The sequence below is a fragment of the Stegostoma tigrinum genome, chromosome 1, assembly GCF_030684315.1.
Source record: "Stegostoma tigrinum isolate sSteTig4 chromosome 1, sSteTig4.hap1, whole genome shotgun sequence".
Classification (NCBI taxonomy): Eukaryota; Metazoa; Chordata; class Chondrichthyes; order Orectolobiformes; family Stegostomatidae; genus Stegostoma; species Stegostoma tigrinum.
In genome coordinates, this window is record NC_081354.1 from 163,325,309 (window position 1) to 163,347,574 (window position 22,266).

Sequence of the window (22,266 nt, forward strand, 5' to 3'; positions counted from 1 at the left end):
TCCCGAGATGATATTAACACATAGTTAGAATTGACAATTTTGAACATATTTAGTAGACTGCACTTGTTTAGTCATTGTTATAACCAATCAGCTATATAGTGTTTTTGCCTTTTAATGCGCCAACACCTTTTGTAGATGGGCATACATCTGGCAGAACGCTACTTAATGGTGCCCTCTGCAACACCACTCTTTGCATGTATTTTCCTTTCAATTGACCACAGGATGTAGACAATGCTGGCTGTGCAGTATTGATCATTCACCTCCAGTTCCTGCTTTTTGCAGTCAGATGTCATAGAGTCATAGACGTCCACAGCACGGAAACAAGTCCTTTGGACTAACTTGTCCACCTAGTTTTCACAATTTAAACCAGTCCCATTTGCCTGCGTTTGGTCCATACCACTCCACGCCTATCCTATCTGTGTATCTGTCCAAATGTTTCTTAAATGATGAGCAGTATTCGCTTCCACCACTACCTCTGGTAGCCATTCCAGGCATTCACCACCCTCGGTGAAAAGAAATTGCCCCTGGACCCTTTTATATCTCTCTGTTCTCACTTTAAACTTATGGCCTCTAGTTTTAGACTCCCCTACTATGTGGAACAGCTGCTGACTATCTACCTTATCTTTGCCACTCTTGATTTTATAGAATTCTATAAGGTCACTCCTCAGGACCCTGCGCTCCAGGTAGTTCGAGCCTATTCAACCTCTCCTTATTACTCAAACCCCCAGTCCAGGTAGCACTTAGTAAATCTTTTCTGCATTCTTCCTAGGTTAATAATATCCTTTCTATAGTAGGGTAACCAGAACTGCACGCAGTATTCCAAATGCGGCCTGACAAACGCCTTGTGCAGCTGCAACAAATTGTCCTGACTCCTACACTCAATGCTCTGACCAATGAAGGCAAGCATGCCACAAGCCTTCTTCACTGCCCTGTCTACCTGTGACTCCACTTTCAAGGAGCTATGAGCCTGTACCCCTAAATCTCTTTGTTCTATAACACTCCCCAGGGCCTTACCATTGTGCCATTTGTGAATTCATTGTTTACTGGGAATAAAATTGACAAACTGATTATTGCAGGTGAAAGTCCAACATTACTGATGTAACTGATCATAGAATGGGAAAAGTACTTTTGCAAGTAGATGTTCCAGGCTAATTTCTATAATGTTGTCATGTTGTAGCCCAACAGTGCACACAGTCCAGGCTGTATGGTTGGAGTGACCAAACACTGAGACATGTTGAAAAACCATGGGAAGGTGAGGTTCCATGTTTATTGTTATGTTAGGCAACTAATGGCAGGAGACTCAGGGAGGGGCACTGGATGGTGAGACGCCATGTAATGTCCGGCCAGAGATGACAAAACTATTCTGATGATCATTTAAAAGGCGTCATCAGCAATGGATCTGTCCACACTAAAACAATCAGTGACAATGCCCTTGGTGACAGTGGCTTGTGAGACATTGATCCACTGCATGGAATGCAATTTGATGAAATGGCTATTTACCGAGGAAGGATGTATTTCTCATTCACAGGAAATGGGTCCCACTGGCCAGGCCAGTGCCCAACAGGACACTATAAATAAGTATAAGAAATAAGTAACATTATTAATATTATTATTGGTAATGCAAGTAATGCAGTTTGTGCATTTAGTGTTGTACTTGTTAAAATATATTGATCTCTGCCTATTAAAACCTGACTATCTGTATGTTGGACAACAAAATGTGAGGCTGGATGAACACAGCAGGCCAAGCAGCATCTCAGGAGGACAAAAGCTGACGTTTCTGACGGGCCTAGACCCTTCATCAGAGAGGGGGATGGAGTGAGGGTTCTGGAATAAATAGGGAGAGAGGGGGAGGCGGACCGAAGATGGACAGTAAAGAAGATAGGTGGAGAGAGTATAGGTGGGGAGGTAGGGAGGGGATAGGTCAGTCCAGGGAAGACGGACAGGTCAAGGAGGTGGGATGAGGTTAGTAGGTAGATGGGGGTGCGGCTTGGGGTGGGAGGAAGGGATGGGTGAGAGGAAGAACCGGTTAGGGAGGCAGAGACGGGTTGGACTGGTTTTGGGATGCAGTGGGTGGGGGGGACGAGCTGGGCTGGTTGTGTGGTGCAGTGGGGGGAGGGGACGAACTGGGCTGGTTTAGGGATGCAGTAGGGGAAGGGGAGATTTTGAAACTGGTGAAGTCCACATTGATACAATTAGGCTGCAGGGTTCACAGGCGGAATATGAGTTGCTGTTCCTGCAACCTTCGGGTGGCATCATTGTGGCAGTGCAGGAGGCCCATGATGGACATGTCATCTAGAGAATGGGAGAGGGAGTGGAAATGGTTTGCGACTGGGAGGTGCAGTTGTTTGTTGCGAACTGAGCGGAGGTGTTCTGCAAAGCGGTCTCCAAGCCTCCGCTTGGTTTCCCCAATGTAGAGGAAGCCGCACTGGGTACAGTGGATGCAGTATACCACATTGGCAGATGTGCAGGTGAACCTCTGCTTAATGTGACCCTGCTTAATCTCACCCATCCCTTCCTCCCACCCCAAGCCAACCCGTCTCTGCCTCCCTAACCGGTTCTTCCTCTCACCCATCCCTTCCTCCCACCCCAAGCCAACCCGTCTCTGCCTCCCTAACCTGTTCTTCCTTTCACCCATCCCTTCCTCCCACCCCAAGCCGCACCCCCATCTACCTACTAACCTCATCCCACCTCCTTGACCTGCCCGTCTTCCCTGGACTGACCTATCCCCTCCCTACCTCCCCACCTATACTCTCGCCACCTATCTTCTTTACTCTCCATCTTCGATCCGCCTCCCCCTCTCTCCCTATTCATTCCAGTTCCCTCTCCCCATCCCCCTCTCTGATGAAGGGTCTAGGCCCGAAACGTCAGCTTTTGTGCTCCTGAGATGCTGCTTGGCCTGCTGTGTTCATCCAGCCTCACATTTTGTTGTCTTGGATTCTCCAGCATCTGCAGTTCCCATTATATCTGTATGTCGGGGTTGGTTAGCTTGGATGGTTGGTTTGTGATGGAGAGTAACACCAACAGTGTGGGTTCAATTCCCACATTGGCTGACTTTACCATGAAGCATTCTCCTTCTCAATGTTGCCGCTTGCCTGAGGCATGGTGACCTTGATGATAAAGCCACACCCGTTATATTCCTATAATAAAAGAACAGCCCTATGGTCCAGTCAATCAATGGTGACATTACTGTCTATTTGCACAGGTGATTCATGCTATTTGCTCCCTTACAGAACATACTGGAAGCAGTTTTTCTTGGTAAGAGAATGAAGGGCTGGGAGTTTCCGTATTGAGGTTAAAGGATGACAGTAGCCTTCTTAGATGACATCTTGTGGTCATGGTTGGCATTCTATTTTCTCAGGCGGCCGTTGACTCTTCAGCTCATTTCATGTGAACAGGTATCGTGGGCTCTTAAACAACCAACCATATGCAGATGGGATGTGGAAGTTCTTGCATCAATCAGGTACAAAGTTCTAGTGCATGTTTAAGGGGCACACAGGGAATTCACTGCAAGGTAGGAGCTCCGTGACAACTTCTTATCATTGTTCCCATCCTAACTCCCTGCTGGAAATATCCAGGTGACTTCCTCACTTTGCAGCTTCCTCATTAAACTCCTTGCTCTGGGCCAGAGAGAAGCTCCTCTTCCCCTGTGATAAATGAAGAAGAACCTGAGTGAGCAGGGATGAAGTTTCTTGTGAACCCACTGCCTCGAGCAGGAATTGAAGAAATGGGAACCAGTGCAAGAAGAGGATGAACAACCTCTCGCGTTTCACCAGGGTCAGTGCCACCAGCTTCTCACTGCGGCTTCACATTCACAGGGCCGTCGCTCAGTCTGACTGTACTGCTGTACAGCCATGTCCCACTTCCCCACAGGGGAAGAGGAGCTTCTCTCTGGCTCAGAGCAAGGAGTTTAATGAGGAAGCTGCAAAGTGAGGAAGTCACCTGGAAGTCACCATCCCATCTGCAATGTTACTGAGGGCATCACATCCACCTTATTCTGCCAAACCTCTGGCAACACTAGGCACTGATAATATTTCATAGGATCTGAGAAAAGTAGGCAGAAAGGATCAGAACTAGTAAATTATTTTAAAAATATATTTGCTATGTATGAAGCACTAGAAAGATGGGAAGGAGGAAAAGAAGAAAAGGGTGAGCATTATTATCATCAGGACCACTCAATTAATGCCCTTCTACCAATTCAACAACAAAAAGTTTTATTGATATGGTGTCTTCAATGCAATGATACATCCTGTGGTTATTCATAGGAATGTTATAAGACAGAGTATTAACATGGAACCACACAAGGAGATATTAGGTCAGATAACAAAAACAGTCAAAGAGGAGTATTGGAAAGGAGGAAAACAAAGTCGAGAGGACAAAGACAAAGTTGAGAGATGAGCAGATATAAGAATATATTCCAAAGTTTAGGGTCTCATCAACGGATGGCATAGAGACTGGAGCAATAAAGACTGGGGATCCTTGACAATATGAAGAGGGATGTGAGACAGTTGGACATTACAGTGATGGGGATGGTGACGTCATGGAGGGATGTGAAAATAAGGACGAAGTTTTTAACTCAGAACTTTTCTTGGATAAGAACTGATGAAGGGTAGATGAGTCATGCTGACCTTGAAATGTTAACTCTGGTTCTCTCTCCACAGATGCTGTCAGATCTGCTGAGTTACTTCAGCATGCCCCGTGTTTGTTTCAGATTTCCAGCACAAGCAGCATCTTGCTTTTCTTTGAAGGTCAGTGAGTATTGTGGGTGAGAGAGAAATGGGACTTACTGTAAGTTAAGACACAGGGATTTGGATGATTTCAAGTTTGAGTACATTGGAATAGTGTAGTCTAGAGAAATGAAAGGAAGAACAGGGATTTCAGCAGCAAACGTAAGCCAGGATAAAACCAGACATTATTACAGAGATAGAAATGGCTGGTCTTAGTGATGACATTAATGTGAGGTTGGAAGCTTATCTTGGGATGTGTGTCACCTAAGTTGTGAACAAGAGTTTTATCTTTGCTTTTGAGAGTTACTTTGGTGGATAGCTGGTTTGTGATGGACAGTGATGTTAACAACAAAAGTTCAATTCCTGTACCAGCAGAGGTTAACATGAAGATCCTGCTTTCTCAGTTCCATTCCTTGTCTGAAGTGTACAGACCACAACTAATCATTTCTTCCCAATGAAAGTGCAGCCCTATGGTTCTCCGGGACTATGACAACTTCATTAACATGTAGCTCAGAGAGGAGTCATGAGCCAGGGAGCAGAGTATAGGATGGGAATACAAAATAATAGCTTCAGTCTTTGAATTACTTGTTGACATCCCGGTGTGGCAAAATCAACTTGAAATTATTTTAAAAATGTATAAATTTTGATTTAATTTGTGAAGAGAGAATCAAAGAACTTTATTTGAGATTCTTTAGGGAAAAGGTTGAGCGGGCAGACATCTGGACTCGGAAATAGTTTGGAGATGCAAAGTATTTAATTCGATTGTAACAGCAACACCAATGGATGGGGTGAAAAAAATTACAGAATTCAGATGAGACAAGGAACTGTAAAAATTTTTTTCCATGTAAAGTAGGGAGTGTTTGGAACAAATTACCACCAAAGCCAATTAAGTCCTTCAACAGAAAGTTGTATAAACATCTGGTTAGGAATAGATTTGTTGTTTTAAAAGTTTAGTATAATGATAGTTGAGTACTGTGCAGAACACTGTGCTGGCGAGACCATGGAAATATCACCTGTGGGATGTAGCTGGTTCGAGGTGTGTAGTTAATGCAATGTTAGATTTTTCTGGATTTCTTTGGGAATAGAGCCAGTAAAAATTCTTTGAGCATTTTACATCTGTAGACTCATGTACAAATGACTGCAAGACCAGATGGGGTAGATTAGACATGGGTGGCCTCTAACACAGCCCTTGGGCTGTACTAGCACTGGTGCCAATGCAGCTCAGACCCTCCTTCCTTTTCTGCAGGAATGGAATGATCTTGTCTAAAAAATGTAATGTCACCTAGTTGCAAGATTTTTCTGGTGCTCTGTGTGAGCTGTTTGGTGTTGTGTTGGGTGGAGTGGTATGAATTGGATAGCCATTTGAAAGAGCTGGCTCAGGTACAATGTGATCATTTGCAAATGTTGGGATTTTGGTTGCTAGTGATCGGTCAAGGGATGCTGATGACAGTTTGTATGAAAGTTTACCATGCTTTCCTGCTGACTGGCACTCAGAGCTGTGACAGCTGGGAATCTTGGATGTACAAGCAACAAACATTGCTCATAGGATTAAGGTTATATAATGAGTTTGCCCTCCAATTTCAGACTTAGGGTGTATATCACGTCTGGGAACAATGAATTCCATATTTTGTTGCAGAAATCTTTGTAAAAGTACAATAAGCAGCCAGTAATATTACATACAGATCTCACTTGCAGACATTGCTATTCTGAATTCCTGTCAAGGGTCAACAGGTTAGAATTGTGATACAGAGCTGTTCAGACCAGAAAGATTCTGGCTTTAGTATTAGTTTACATTGTACCAAGCAACTACAGCAGTTCTAACCACAACTGTGCCCAATTGCTTGGGACATCAAGTGTTACTTCAACCAGCATTGCCATTCCCAATCATTGTGCAATAACCCCTGCTGTGTCAGTGTGGACAAGATTGGGCTGTTGTGGTAGCTTTTCATCACAAATATCCAGTTGATACTTATTTATATTGGATTCAAGAATCATAGCAAAATGTAAGCCAGTGGCTTCAGGAAAAGATGAGAGAGAATTGGGAAAACGAGGAACTGATCTTCTTCCTCGTCCAATGTTCATATTCTACTCTGATGCTGACACGTAACAGGTTGTCATCATTGATAGGACAGACTAAACATGCATGGACAATTCATATGGAAACTCATGTAATGAAAAAAACACTCACTAGCTGTGATTGATAGTTTATTGATGAGTGATTTAAGGCAGCAAGCTAATCTCAGACTTTGTGAGCTCAGATTAGCTGCAACTGAATTCCATTGACTTCACAGATTTCTCTTTCTCCATATACATCTTAAAACAGTTGCTGAAAGTTGAAGTGATAATGGGAACTGCAGATGCTGGAGAATCCAAGATAATAAAATGTGAGGCTGGATGAACACAGCAGGCCCAGCAGCATCTCAGGAGCACAAAAGCTGACGTTTCGGGCCTAGACCCTTCATCCTCTCTGATGAAGGGTCTCGGCCCGAAACATCAGCTTTTGTGCTCCTGAGATGCTGTTGGGCCTGCTGTGTTCATCCAGCTTCACATTTTATTATGCTGAAAGTTGAATATTAGTTTGTCCCAAACTACTAGAAACTAATTGAAACTTTACTATGGAGCAACTTCAGCGGCCATCTCCATGATGAGCGCATGTCATTGATTTAATCAAAATGCTGCAGATACTGGAAATGTGAAAGTGAAACAGAAAATGCTGGAGAAACTCAGCAGCATCTGTGGAGAGAGAAAATCTGAGTTAATGTTTCAAGTCTGATATGACTTATTTGTAAAGACTGAATTAACCCTCTGTTCAGTTTGTTTAGAATGATGAACTGTGTTTTCCATTCTTCATGCTGCCAGATGTCTTGAGTTTTTCCAGCATTTCTGATTTTATTCCACAATGTTTTATTTGTTGGAGGCTGTTGTAGGTCAATTTTATCGGGTAAAATCATATTCAAGGGCAATGACAGCGCATTTCAATTAATGTAATTAATGTCATCAGGGGCATGGTTAGGGTGAATAGCCAAGGTCTTTTTCTCAGCACAGAGGAGTCCAAAACTAGAGGATACAGTTTTAACGCGAGAGGGGAAAGATTTAAAAGGGATGTAATGGGAAATTTTTTTCACACAGAGTGTGGAATGAACTGGCAGAGAAAGTGATGGAGGCTGGTACAATTACAACATTTAAAAAACATTTGGATGAGTACATGGATAGGAAGGGTTTAGAAGGATATAGACAAAATGCTGGCGAATGGACTAGATTAATTTGGATTATCTGATTGGCATGGACAAGTTGGACCAAAGGGTTTGTTTCCGTGCTGTACAACTCTATGACTCTATCTAGTTGCTTGTAATCAAATGTAAAGGGCTACTATGAAGACATTCAGCCTTTCATATGGTCATAGTATAGCTTCCTTGACAAAACTATTGTATAGTTGAGCTGCACAGACCAGTAGCCCTGCGGGCATGTGCTATTCCCAGCTGATGTGTATCACTTGATGCCTGTGTACATTCTTTAGCTAATCAACACCATTGCTCAGGTTCCTGGATGTTATTAGATGACACTGAAATGGTGGTGGTGCATTACAGCTCTCTCAGAAAGTCTGAGTTGCCATGGTGACATGCCCTTTTACATGCTTGTTATAGTCCAGCGCTGTGCGTAGTGATGGCGAAGGCTCCTATTTTCTTTCCGTCACATTGCTGAACCAGGAATCTCTTCCACTCTGTTTGGGAAGGATTTGCAGCCTAGTACTCATTCTTTTTGTTGTGTTATAAGTGCACCTTCCTTAGCCATCAAGTCCCGGGATGTGACTCAGAGGCAGGGACAATTAAAGCTTAGGAACACCAAAGGCAATAACCAACAATTGTGTTTATATATAGACTCCCAAATTGTAGTGGTGATGTTGAACAGCATTAAACAGGAAATTAGAGATGCAAGTAATAAAAGAACAGCTGCATTTAAGGGCAACCTTAATCTGCATATTAAGGCAAACCAAATCGGTAACGATACCTTAGAGGAAGAGTTCATGAAGTAAGAATGGCAATAGATCAATATATTGAAGAATCTACTCAATAACAGGCCATCCTAGACTGGGTATTGTGTAATGAGAAAGGAGTAATTGGTATGAGATCCCTTGGGGAAGACTGATCATAATACAACACAATTCTTCATTAAGCTTGAGAGTGATGTGGTTGATTCTGAGGCTTTGATCCTGAATCTAAGTAAAGGGAGCTACAATGGTCTGAGGTGCAAGTTGACAATAATAAATTGAGTAACATCACTAATAGTGATGATGATGGATAGGCAATGGCAATTATTTAGAGAGCCTATGAAAAACTCGAACAACTGCTTATTCCTGCCTGGCACAAAAGGAAACCAGGGGAAAGGTGGCCTGCTAAAGGTTAACAAGGGGATAGTAAATTGAAACAAAGAGCTGTGGATGCTGGAGTTCTGAAACAAAAACAGAAAATGTTGAAGAAACTCAGCCACTCTGGCATGACCTGTAGGAAGAAAGCAGAGTTAATGTTTTTAGCCTGGTGATTCATCATCAGAATAGGAATTAGGGATACCATTAGATTCAAAAAAGGCACGTAAAAAATTGGCCAAACAAAGCAGCAGACCTGATAATTGGGAACAGTATAGAGTTCAGCAAAGGCAGACTTAAGGGATGCTTAAGAAGTGGAAAACAAAATATGACAGTAAGCTTGTAGGGAACATAAAAAGCGATTGCAAAATTTTCCATAGGTATGTGAATATAAAAAGATTAATGAAGATAAATGCAGGTCTCTTACAATCAAAACTGAAGAAGTTATAATGGGGTACAATAAGATGGCAAATCAAATGAATACATACCTCTTTCTGTCTTCACAAAATAGAACACAGCAGAAATGTTGGGGAATGTAGGGTTGAGTGAGAGGGAGGAACTGAAGGAAATCAGTATTAGTAAGAAAATAGCTTTGGGAAAATTGAAGACATTAAAAGCTTATAAATCCTCTGGGCTTCATAAGTTACAGAGTACTTATGAGGTGCCCAAATGATAGTCATCTTTCAAGATTCTGTAGAATCTGGAACAATTCCAATGGATTGGAGGCTACTATAACTCTAGTGTTTGAAAAAGAAATGAAGCAAAGAGAAGAGGAAATTATAGACCTGTTTGTCTGACATTGATAGTGAGGAAAATCCTAGAGTCCATTACAAATTATTTGATAGTGCAGCGCTTCAGAAACAGTGACAGGATTGGGCAGAGTCTCTGATGATTTATGAAATGGAAATTATGCTTGACAAATCTACTGAGGATGTAACAAGTTGATAAGGGGAAGCCATTTGATATGGCTTGCTTAGACTTTCAGAAGGCTTATGTGAAGTTCCCACACAAGAATTTAGCAGGTAGATTTAAAGTGCAAAAGATTGGGATGGTATTCTGACATAGTTAGAGACCTGGTTGGCAAAGAAACAAAGGGTAGGAATAAATGGTTCTATTGCCAAGTGGCAGCCAGTGACTAGTTGGGTACCGCAGGGATCAATGCTTGGATCCCAACTATTCACAATAATTATTTGTGACTTAGATGAGGGAACAAGTTTGCAGCTAACACAAATCTGGTTGGAAGGGTGGACTGTGAGCAGGATATAGAGATGCTGCAGTGTAATTTGGACAAGTTGAGTAAGTGGGCAAATGTATGGCAGATAGAGTATAAAGTGGATAAATGTGAGGCAGCAAAAACTGGAAGCAGATTATTATCTGAGTGGTAATGGATCGATAAAGGGGAAGTGCAATGAGACCTGGGTGGTCTTGGACACAAGAAACAAAGTAAGCTTGCAGGTGAAACTGGAGGAGAAATAAAATGCTACGGTGGCTTTCACAGTGAGAGGATTCAAACACAGAAGACGGAGTGCTTGCTAAAATTGTTCAAGGCCTCAGTGGGACCACACCTGGAGTATTCTGAACAGTGAGGGACTGCAACAAAGGCTTATCAGACTGATTCCTGGGATGGCAGGACTGATGTATGAAGAGACGTTAGAATTATAATTAGATTTTATTTCATCTATACTCAAGTACAGGGATACAGGAGGACAGTGAAAAATGTACAAAGTAACCAATCTCTAGGGCCATTTTGGTTCTGCACTTGATAACAAAACTCAGAATAAAATAAAATAACAGAAATAAAGGAAGCAAAACCAAAAGGAATGAGCAACATCAGATATCAATGTCTATTTAAGTTGTACCTCCAGGCAGTCACCTGGGACATGCTACAGCCTGAGTCGAGGAGGAGCTGAGTGCTTGCTGTCGCTGAAGCTACCACCTTCGATCTGCTCCTGCTGTCACCGCCTTCGATTCTATAATTACCGGCTGTCAGAGCAAGCTCTGGACGGGGCCCTCTCGCTGCATCCAATCACCAGATCCCTTACAGGATACTGGAACATATTATATGTATAGTTCATAGGGCTAAAAGATCAAAGGTTATGGGAGAAAGTGGGAACAGGATTTTGAGTTGGATGATCAGCCATGATCATATTGATTGGCAGAACAGGTTTGAAAATCTTACAGCGATTGACATAGGAAGCACACAATCTTCATCTTCACTGTTTACAATACGCTCTGAGAACCTCATTGTAAGTCAGAATCAAGAATGTGACAATCCTGACAAAGCCAAATCTTGCAAGTGTGTTGATATTTGTCAAGCAGAGTTGATTTCACTTGTTCACAAGATGGAAGACAGTCATGTACTCAGGAATTTCTGGGCGGCGAGGTAGACAAAGCCAGATTGCCAGTAGGATGCCCAGAGCTTTGTTTCAAGTTGTTTCCAAGCACAACACAAAGGCCCTAGGCGTCGTTTCGCTCACATACTTAGGAGGCACCAGTTGACAATATAGGAAATAGTGACATCACATGTGCTGTTCGGATGATCATTGATTCCAGCAGGTTGGCAACAGAGACCAATACCAAAAATGATGCCCCACAATGGCACCCAATATACTTCACATGTGGCGCTTGTGGCAGAATCTGTTTCTCACACATTGGTCTCTTTAACCATCAACGTTGTAATATCAGATGAAACAACCTCATCCCCACCATCTTACCTAAAGGGAAGGATGCCAACAACAACAGTGCCTTTGAAGTGAAGGATAATGAGAAGAACTAACACCAAATCTAACATGTACAAGATGGGGCAAAGCAGGATGTGAATTAAGTCCCCACAGTGGAGTCTTGGGCAGACAGGGTAGTGAAGAAGACATTTGGAATGCTGGCCTTCATTGGTCTGTGCATTGAGGAGACATGTTGCAGCTGTAGAGGACATTGTTTAGTTCACAATTAGAATATTGCATTCTATTCTGGTCTCCCTACTGCAGGAAAGATGTTGTTAAACTTGAAATCTTTCAGAAAAGATTTACAAGGATGTTGCCAGGGTTGGAGGGTGCGAGCTATAGGGAGAGGCTGTTCAGGCTGGGGCTATTTTACCTGCAGTGTTGAAGGCTGAGGGGTGACCTTATAGAGGTTAATAAAATCATGATGGGCATGGGTGGAATAAATAGCCAAGGTCTTTTTCCCAGGATAGGGGAATCTAAAAGTAGAGGACATGGGTTTAAGGTGAGGGAGAAAAATTTAAAAGGGGCCTAAGGGGTACATTTTTCACACAGAGGGTGGCGCACATATGGAATGAGCTGCCAGAGGAAGTGGTAGAGACATTACGACATTTAAAAGGCATCTGGATGGGTGCATGAATAGGGAGGGCGTAGAGGGATATGGGCCAAATGCTGGCAAATGAGATTAGATCAGTTTAAGATATGTGGTTGGCATGGATGAATTGGATTGCAGGGTCTGCTTCCAAGCTGTACAATACTATGACTCTATCTGAATAGCTTGTTTGTTTTCCTGTTTACTGTGTTTCTATGACACTACTCACTGTGTCGCAAGACCTCCCATATGGAACTATAGGGGTTAATGGAATGAGTATATAATTCTGGTTGAGAGAATTATCTGCAGTTCCGATGTATTGGAAAGCCCTAAACAAACACCCATGGCTCTGCCATGCATGACTGGTGCAGTGCTTGGTTTCAGACACATATGTACTTGGAATCTCAATCTACCATGCAAGAATGCAATTGACATTAGCACTGACATCCTCTGTGGACAAATGGGCGACCACGACTCACTTTCCACATGTACACACGAAGAGAGGTCCCTGAGATTGACTGTCTCTCTTGAAACTATACCCCATCAGCCCAGTTCAAGCTTCCTGGATATGAAGCAAGGAGAGAAATGGTATGAAAGAGAAATTGGAACAGGAAGGATAGAATTTGCTTTGCACTTTTGGAATCAATGTGATGTGTTTGCAATAAAATAATTGCTTCAACATTTCCTAACCAGTCCCATTTTCAAATGTGGCTTTCAGCCATGCTTTGTAACACAGCAATAAGACTCGAACTGTGTGTGTGTGGTGCGTCTTTTAGCAATTTTGTGGTCTTGAAGAGCCTGCTTGATGCAATTAACGTTGTTCTGTGAGGCAGTGACATGATAAAATAACAAAAAGAGAAACAGTAGACAATGAGGAATTGGTCTCCACAATTTCGTGACTTGACATTACACTTAATTATTAGTTGGAATATATGAGGAGTTCGTCTTTTTGTCAGTCAATAAAAAATTGCTGTGGTATTCACAGATGGAGACAGGGCATAATCAAAAAGGAGAATCACAACAGAACAGTATATTGCAGGCAGGACATTTTGCAAATGCCTGGAACATTCATTCATTTAAAATTTTAATCGATTTATCGGGGATTTCACAAAGGATTTCGCTATTGACGCTGTGTCTAGCTCTAAGAGGAACAGTTTTCGATGTGGATAGCCTAAGGCTGCACGACCCAGTGAGTCTGTAAAATCAATAGCCGAATCATTGCAAAAGCCAAGAAGAACACAAGGCCAGTCACTGGCCTGTTTCTGTGTTAAGTTGAGGCGATGGTGGATTCTTAAATGGGCTCAGGTTGCGTAGGTTAGGGCTGGGAAAATTGGCATGCTGGTTGCTGTTCTGTGAGCCCTGTTGGAAGCCTATTTGTATGGATGAGGCTAGAACTGGAGTTGGCTGTGATTTTTTCATGATTGAGTAGCCTTCTGGTAATCAACTGCCAAGATGCTATCATCGAGCAGGATACCTGCTGCTATCACTCTCAGCAAGACAGAAATACCTTCACGAAAGGAGGTAGCAGTGTAAACTGATGCAGGAAAGGAAGCTCAGCTATTTGACAACTATATAATTTCTGCACGAACAAAACAATGATAATGACCACACACTTTGTTTCTTGTTGATGTTGCTTGAGGGAATTGCGATGACCAGGCCCCGGGAGAAGAAAGAAACTGGAAGGAGATGTTTCAGAGATTGTAGGAACTGCAGATGCTGGAGAATCCGAGATTACAAGGTGCAGAGCTGGATGAACGCAGTAGACCAAGCAACATCAGAGGAGCAGGAAAGCTGACATTTTGGGCTTAGACCCTTCTTCAGAAATGGGGATGGGAAGGGGGTTCTGAAAAAATTAGGAAGGGGGGGTGCAGATAGAAGATGGATAGAGGAGAAGATAGATGGAGAGGAGACAGACAGGTCAAAGAGGCGGGGATGGAGCCAGGAAAGGTGAGTGTAGGTGGGGAGTTAGGTAGGGGATAGGTCGGTCCAGGAAGGACGGACAGGTCAAGGGGGCGGGATGAGGCTAGTACGTAGGAAATGGGGTGGGGCTTGAGGTGGGAGGAGGGGATAGGTGGGAGGAAAGACAGACTAGAGAAGTGGGGACAAGCTGGGTTGGTTTTGGGATGCAGTAGGGGGAGGGGAAATTTTGAAGCTTGTGAAGTCCACATTGATACCACTGGGCTGCAGGGTCCCCAAGCGAAATATGAGGTACTGTTCCTGCAACCTTTGGGTGGCATCATTGTGGCACTGCAGGAGGTCCAGGATGGACATGTTGTCTGAGGAATGGGAGGGGGAGTTGAAATGGTTCACGATTGTGAGGTGCAATTGTTTAGTGAGAACCAAGTGTAGGTGTTCTGCAAAGCCGTCCCCAAGCCTCCACTTGGTTTCCCCAATGTAGAGGAGACCACAATGGGTACAGTGGATAGAGTATACCACAATGGCAGATGTGCACATGAAAATATGCTTGTTGTGGAAAGTCTTCTTGGGGCCTGAGGTGGTGTTGAGGGGGGAGGTATAGGGGCAGGTTTAGCACCTCCTGTGGTTGCAGGGAAAAGTGCTGGGTGTGGTGGGGCTGGAGGGGAGCGTGGAGCGGACAAAGGAGTCACAGAGAGAGTGGTCCCTCCAGAAAGCAGATAAGAGTGGGGAAGGAAAAATGTCTTTGGTGGTGGGGTCAGATTGTGGGTGGCAGAAGTGCTGGAGGGTTATGCGTTGGATCCGGAGGTTGGTGGGAGTGATACGTGAGAATTACGAGAATTCTATTTTGGTTGTTATTTGGTGGGGAGGGGGTGTGGGTGATTAATTGTGGGAAATGCGAGAGACATGGTCGAGGGCGTTCTCGACCACTGAGAGGCCGTGGGGGTGGGGGGTGCGAATTTGTGGTCCTTGTAAAACAAGGACATCTGGGATGTGTGGGAGTGGAATGCCTCATCCAGGAAGCAGATGCAGCGGAGGCGAATGAATTGGGAATAGGGGATGGACTTTTTGCAGGAGGGTGGGTGGGAGTAGGTGTATTCTAGGTAGCTGTGGGAGCCTGAGGGCTTGAAATAGATATCAGTTGTCAGAGATGGAAACGCAGAAGTCCAAGAAGGAAAGAGAGGTGTCAGAAATGGTCCAGGTAAACTTAAGGTCGGGGTGGAATGTGTTGGTGAAGTGGATGAACTGTTCAAGCTCCTCGTGGGAGCACTAGGTAGCACCGATACATTCATCAATGTAGCCGAGGAAGAGGTGGGGTTTAGGGCCTATGTAGCTAGTTGCAGTTTCGTGAAAGAATTATTGGAACTCACTCTGAGTTGTTTCTAAAAGGTTGCCTTATTCTAAAAGGCAGTGGGGGAGGATGCCAAACATATCAGCAATATTTGTAAATGTTCGGGGCAATTTTGCTGAGTGACAGTCTTTTGATTTATTCTTTCGATTGTATGCGTCAGAAGCACTCAGTATAATAATGTTTTTGTGATTGGTTCCTGGGCTGGTGGCTACAGCCTTGAGCATGGACATCACAGTGTAAATATCTAGCCTGTAAAGTAAAAACATCCATCTCTCTCTCTCTGTTTCTCTCTCGTTTTCCTTTCTGTATGAGCAGAACAGAAAGAAATTCCGAGCAACTGTCTGCATGCACACTGTCTGTCATCAATTTCCTGCTGAAAGGAAAAGGGAGAAAGGGGAATTAGGCATTTAGATTAAATCAGGCAACTTAGTGGGTTAAGTAGCTAATCGTATTTGTGACTTGGAAATATAATGCCATTCCTTTACAGATGCTGGACCAGAGTCTTCCAACTTTCTCCCGACTTGGATTGTGGGTGTGCAAGTGGACTGCAGTGGTGCAAGAAGGCAGCTCATCACCACCTTCTCAAGGGCAACTAGGGATGGGTAATAAATGTTGGCTCAGCAAGCAATGCCCAAGTCCCTTGAATGAATAAAAAAACACTCAGGGCTACATTCCATCTGGACTGGAGACTTACAGATTTGCCTTATAGGGAATGTAACAAATTTATTCATGGGATGAGAGATTTAGTTTGTGAGGGGACACTGAATATATTAGTTTACATTCTGTTGAGTTTGTAAGAATGAGAGGCGACCTTATTGAAATGGACAAAATTCTCTGAAGGTTGGACAGAGTTGACGCTGAGATGCAATTACTGCCAGTTGGAGAACCTAGAACAGCGTGGGTCAGAGTTTAAGGCATACAATTACAATAAGCCAGCATTTATATTGAAGTGAAGAAACATTTCTTCATTCAAGACACTGTGAAAAATTGAAATTGACTGCTCCAGAAGGTTGGAGATGCTTGGTCATTGGGTATATTTGGGACCTACCGAATCAAGGGAAATTGGAATTGAACGGGCAATCTCAATCATAAACCTACTGGATAGCAAAACAGGTTAGAAAGGCAGAATGGTGTTTTTTTGCACCTATCCAGTTTACTCTTCTTCAAATCATAGAGCCATACAGCACAGCCCTTCGACACAGGACCTACCTACACTAATCCCACTTTCCAGCACTTGGTTCATAGTTGTCAATGTTAAGACATTTCAAGTGGCCAGTCCAAGTACTTTTTAAAGGTTGTGAGGTTTCTTGCCTCAACTACCCACCCACGCAGTGCATTCGAGAACCCCACCACCCTCTGAGTGAAAAAGAGTTTCCTCAAATCCCTTCTAAATCTCTTACCCTTCACTTTAAAGTGGTTCCTCCTCATCAATGACCCTTCATCTAAGGAGAAAGACTGCTTCCTATCCACCCTGCCCATGCCCCTCATCATCTTGTGCCCTCTCAGCTTTGTCTGCTGGAAAGAAAACAACCTGAGTCTGTCCAGCCTGAGGTTCTTTTGTACCTCTAACTTAAGTTGCATTTTTACAGGCTTCAGGCCTACCCAGCTGAAGGCAAGAATGTTAGTGTCGAGATGATGAAGGTTATATGTAATAGATGGCCAGATCTGGAGGAGCGCAGAGATCTCAGAGGATTGCAGGGTGGGCAAGGTTACAAGGGACTGAGTGTTTTAATGAAAACGATAGGTTTGATTTACCTTTCTTGATTGAAAGGATAAAAATATTGGCAGATAGAGAGAGCCCAAGGCTAGACAGCAGAATGGCCAGCATTTGATAATATGGCAGGAAACAATGCTTTGGAAACAAGGATCATGACTTATTGTAATCAATACCCCAGGGAACTGAAAATCAGGGAAGGCAGTGTAATGGGAATGCTGGCCTTACATCTGAAAGGCCAAAGAAGTTTAAATTCATAAATGTTTTGAAAGGTTCTGAAGAAGACATAGTGAGGAGAGTATTGAGAAGTGAAGCCATTATATGATATGGAATGGATGAGTGTTTCAGAGGTAAAAGGTGAAACTAAAAAGATATTGTTTCTCCTGTAGAGAACCTAATTTTATAAAGACCCAGACTGGAGTCAAACAAGAGACAAAAGTCATGGCCCAGCTCATTTAATACAAATTGTGAACAGAAAGTTGATGAGAGTAGGACAAACAAATACCAACAAATTTATGTTTATTCTTTTAGTTAAATATGTACTTTTCAGGAATAAAGTTAGCCCTCACATTTAAATGGGTATAATGTTTGGGTTTGATTTTCCCACAAATTTCTTTTAATGACTGACTGGTTTATGAAGATATCAATTTTCCTGGAACTGGATGCAGGCTAGGAGGTTTAATTTCCAGCGATTAGGAGATATTAAGAACTGCAGATGCTGGAAGTCAGAGTCGTAACTGTGTGGAGCTGGACGAACTTAGCAGGTCAGGCAGCATCAGAGGAGCAGGAAAGTTGACGTTTCGAGTCAGGACGCTTCATCAGGACTGATGAAGGGTCCAGACCCAAAACGTTGACCTTTCAGCTCCTCTGATGCTGCCTGACCTGCTGTGCTTCTCCAGTTCCACACTGTATCCATAGGAGTAATTTTCAACTGCCTGAAATTGTGCGTTTTATATAAGAAAATGCAGGAGAAAAAGCTCAGTGTACTTTTTTTTACTTCATCTGCCAAGTGTCTATATCCAGACGAACTTTCCACCTGACACTCCGTCTAAGGTCACTGCTAGTGTTTGCACCATTCCCCAGGGTGTAGCCACACTAACAGCTGCTGTACCCAAATATTTCTGAAAGATTGCATGTGCTGTATTTACTGTCGGCTCTTCGAAATATTCCAATCAGGTGGCTTTGTTGTCCATTATATTTGTGAGTCATGCAGCTACGGGCTAGCTAGAACTCCTCACTGTGTTCGTCCTTAGACAAATAAACCTGCCCAGCAATCACATTAGCCAGCTGATCCAGACACATTACGTATCTGACACACCTTATTTCTGTTTTGAAAATGGAATACAAATTGTATTGAAGATTGTGAGTGTCAGTGCACTCATGGATACTGGCAGTGAGATCTCCTTACATCTCATACTTGACACTGTCCTGTATCTGTGTTGCAAATGGTGGAAGACATTACTTCATAAGTGATTACTGCTTTAAGTTTTATAAATGTTGCCTATTAGCTTTGAGGCCTGGTTTGCTTGAATGGATTTCATTGACACTCACCAAAGTGGTTTGATGAAATGTCAAGAAGTAATAAGTCAATGGCCCAGATCTTGCACTGAGTCTAACAGTGAGGCTCTCTCACTGGTCATAGGTTTTTATTGGTGAAAACTTTTACTATCTACACATGGGCATTTACACACAGAAATCAGGCCAACACCTTTAGAGCTACCCTGTGCTTTGAGAGCATGCTCCGGGCTAGGTACAGCTGCATCTACAGACTGTACCTTTTCATCATTCATTCTGGATTCTGTTGAATTGCCTGCATGTACCACACTTGTGAGGTTGCACTATCTTGCTAGACTGCCACTGCTCTGAGTCTGCTACATCTCATCCTTCACTAAAAGTATCTCCCTGTCATTCTCAGTCAGCGGTGTGAACTCTTCACTTCCACTTTGATGTACACCATATGGAATACAGTTCTCAAGTACAATGTCTCTCTGTGGGGCTCCATCACATGTCTCTGCATTTCCATCCTCACTAACGTAGTCATTTTTCACAACACAACTCCCAACTCCTCCATGGAATGATTCTCACCTATCAAATCAATGTGATGGTGTGCGTTTTTGGCCAATACTTGACTATACCGTAAAAACTGGTGCATTCAGGAGAAAGTGAATATTTCTTTGTTTGCTAAGTGTTAGTTACTGGCAAACTGTAAGACTGAAAGCTTAATTTCACAAATGTGGACACAGGTTAGCAAATACAATGGGGTCAACATTTGTGCTGATATTTGTGTACTATGTGAGGGTAAATGTATAGGGTAGAAAAAATGGTCCTCAGGCTACAAGAAAACTGAAGTAAGAAGGGCAAACTGGCAGTATGTTGAGCTAAGTGTAGCAATTTGGCAAATTCATACAATCAAGCATATGCGCAATCATTGGATGGAAGTGGAGGATGGTTGCCAGGTTGCTTAGGGTTGGCAACGTCATGTGTGTTATTGGTTCTGTCACAATGCACCCACAGATCTATGTGACAGCAAGAAAATTACAGAATTCACCCAGTTGCTGTCTGAACCTAATGCTATTTTCCCTAAAAATGAGGAGCAAGTTGAGCCCAAGGTCTCTATGATAGGGCTGGAGCTCTATTAGAAATGGTCTTAGAGCTGGGGTTATAGCTTCTAACCTATGCATCAAGTATGTGAGATCTTTGCACGTTAGCCAAAATGTGTTGACATTGCTGCATGACTCGGGGCTGAATCTCACCAGGAATCAGCTGGGAGACGGTTTTGTTGAGGTTCCTGGAGGGTTTCAGCCTGAGAAGGTTCATGTGTTTTATCAGACTGTCATCCCAAACCAACCTCAATAACTTTGTATCACGCTCTGTGGTGCCACTCTTGAGCGATTCCAGCCTCATTCTCCAGCTTGCCGAAGGCGGAGATATTCACCTCTGTCAGGATATTCCTGACACTGGCATTTCCGAATATTTAAAAGGGTGTTGTTCACCCAGTCAGGAACTGGCAGTCCGGAGGTGCCCTGTACAGATGTGACATTTGTCCTAGACATGGCAGACATAGGGAAATTGATGCCATGCTTTTGCAGAATTGAACCTGGTACCGATGAACGCTGTTCTCCTCTCCCAGGACTGACAGAGGTCACCATGGCAACTGGCTATACCAGCCTGGTTTGAAGTTGTAGCCTGGGTCAGTGTGGCGTCACGGTCCAGAGGAATGCCCAACACTATTGATAGAAGGTCACTGTCCTTTTTTCGTCTGCCAGGGTAAGTACCACCTTCCTCTCTCTGCTACCTCACTCCCTATCTCTACTACTGCCCACATATAGGACTCATACTCTGCCACTTGCAGTGTTGCATGCAACTTAGCCCCTCACTCGCTCTCACCAATCCAACCCGTTCCACCACCAACCCAACCCGTTCCACCATGGCCCCTGTGCCACCTACTCACTCACTCAAGTTAGCTCGCCACCGATCCCCCATCTGCTCCAGTACTAACAATACTAACTAAGTGCCAACTACTTTCATCTCACTCAATCTCTCCCTTTGTTTCATTCCTGGTGAAGATGTCTCACATTAGGGCAGAAAAAGCCAAAACAGGTATTGGGGTGCCTGGCATTTGACTCCTCAACCCCTCCAAGGAGAAGGTCCTGACTGTAACCAAGGTGCTGACTGACTGACCCCTGAGGTCTGGAACTGCTTCGGCGGAGAGTGACTCTGGGCTGGTTCTCTAGCTATCTTACCCCTGTTCCTCTCTGCCATGACCATATGCTCAGTGTATTAGCTGGTGTACACAATCCTGTCCAATGCATACTTTTCAGCTGCTGTTTAGTAAGATTAGAGTGAATGATGGTGTCTCTTTGGAGATGCTATCCTTCAGTAGTTGATCCCAACCATCTTCTTGTGCCATACCTAGAGAGAAACAGAACATATCCAAAAATGACAATATACACTGGGTAACATGGTTTAGAAAATGACTGACAATTAGCCTACCCTGCCCACTTGCACTGGGTGGAATATTAAGCTAAGGAATTGCAAAAAAGAACTGGGCACAGAAACTGATGGGGATAAGCGACTTGCTTTCTTACACCAGAATTTAGGACCAACTCACAATTCTTCATCAGTGGGCATGATGTCCCTTCAAATGACAAACTCCAAATAAGAGGCATTCTACGGGTGATGGACTGTGCTTCCTGGACATTGGAATGAGTGCCCATTGCTTTAGTTTCTTTGGTTGAGTGTTCGTTCTGTGTCATGTTGGGTGGCTGTAGGCGACGTTGGATTGGCATGGAGAATGACTGAGGAACTGGAGTGTCAGAGATAATGGGAACTGCAGATGCTGGAGAATTCCAAGATAATAAAATGTGAGGCTGGATGAACACAGCAGGCCAAGCAGCATCTCAGGAGCACAAAATCTGACGTTTCGGGCCTAGACCCTTCATCAGAGAGGGGGATGGGGAGAGGGAACTTGAATAAATAGGGAGAGAGGGGGAGGCGGTCCGAAGATGGAGAGAAAAGAAGATAGGTGGAGAGAGTATAGGTGGGGAGGTAGGGAGGGGATAGGTCAGTCCAGGGAAGACGGACAGGTCAAGGAGGTGGGATGAGGTTAGTAGGTAGATGGGGGTGCGGCTTGGGGTGGGAGGAAGGGATGGGTGAGAGGAAGAACCGGTTAGGGAGGCAGAGACAGGTTGGACTGGTTTTGGGAAGCAGTGGGTTGGGGGGAAGAGCTGGGCTGGTTGTGTGATGCAGTGGGGGGAGGGGACGGACTGGGCTGGTTTAGGGATGCAGTAGGGGAAGGGGAGATTTTGAAACTGGTGAAGTCCACATTGATACCATTGGGCTGCAGGGTACCCAGGCGGAATATGAGTTGCTGTTCCTGCGACCTTCGGGT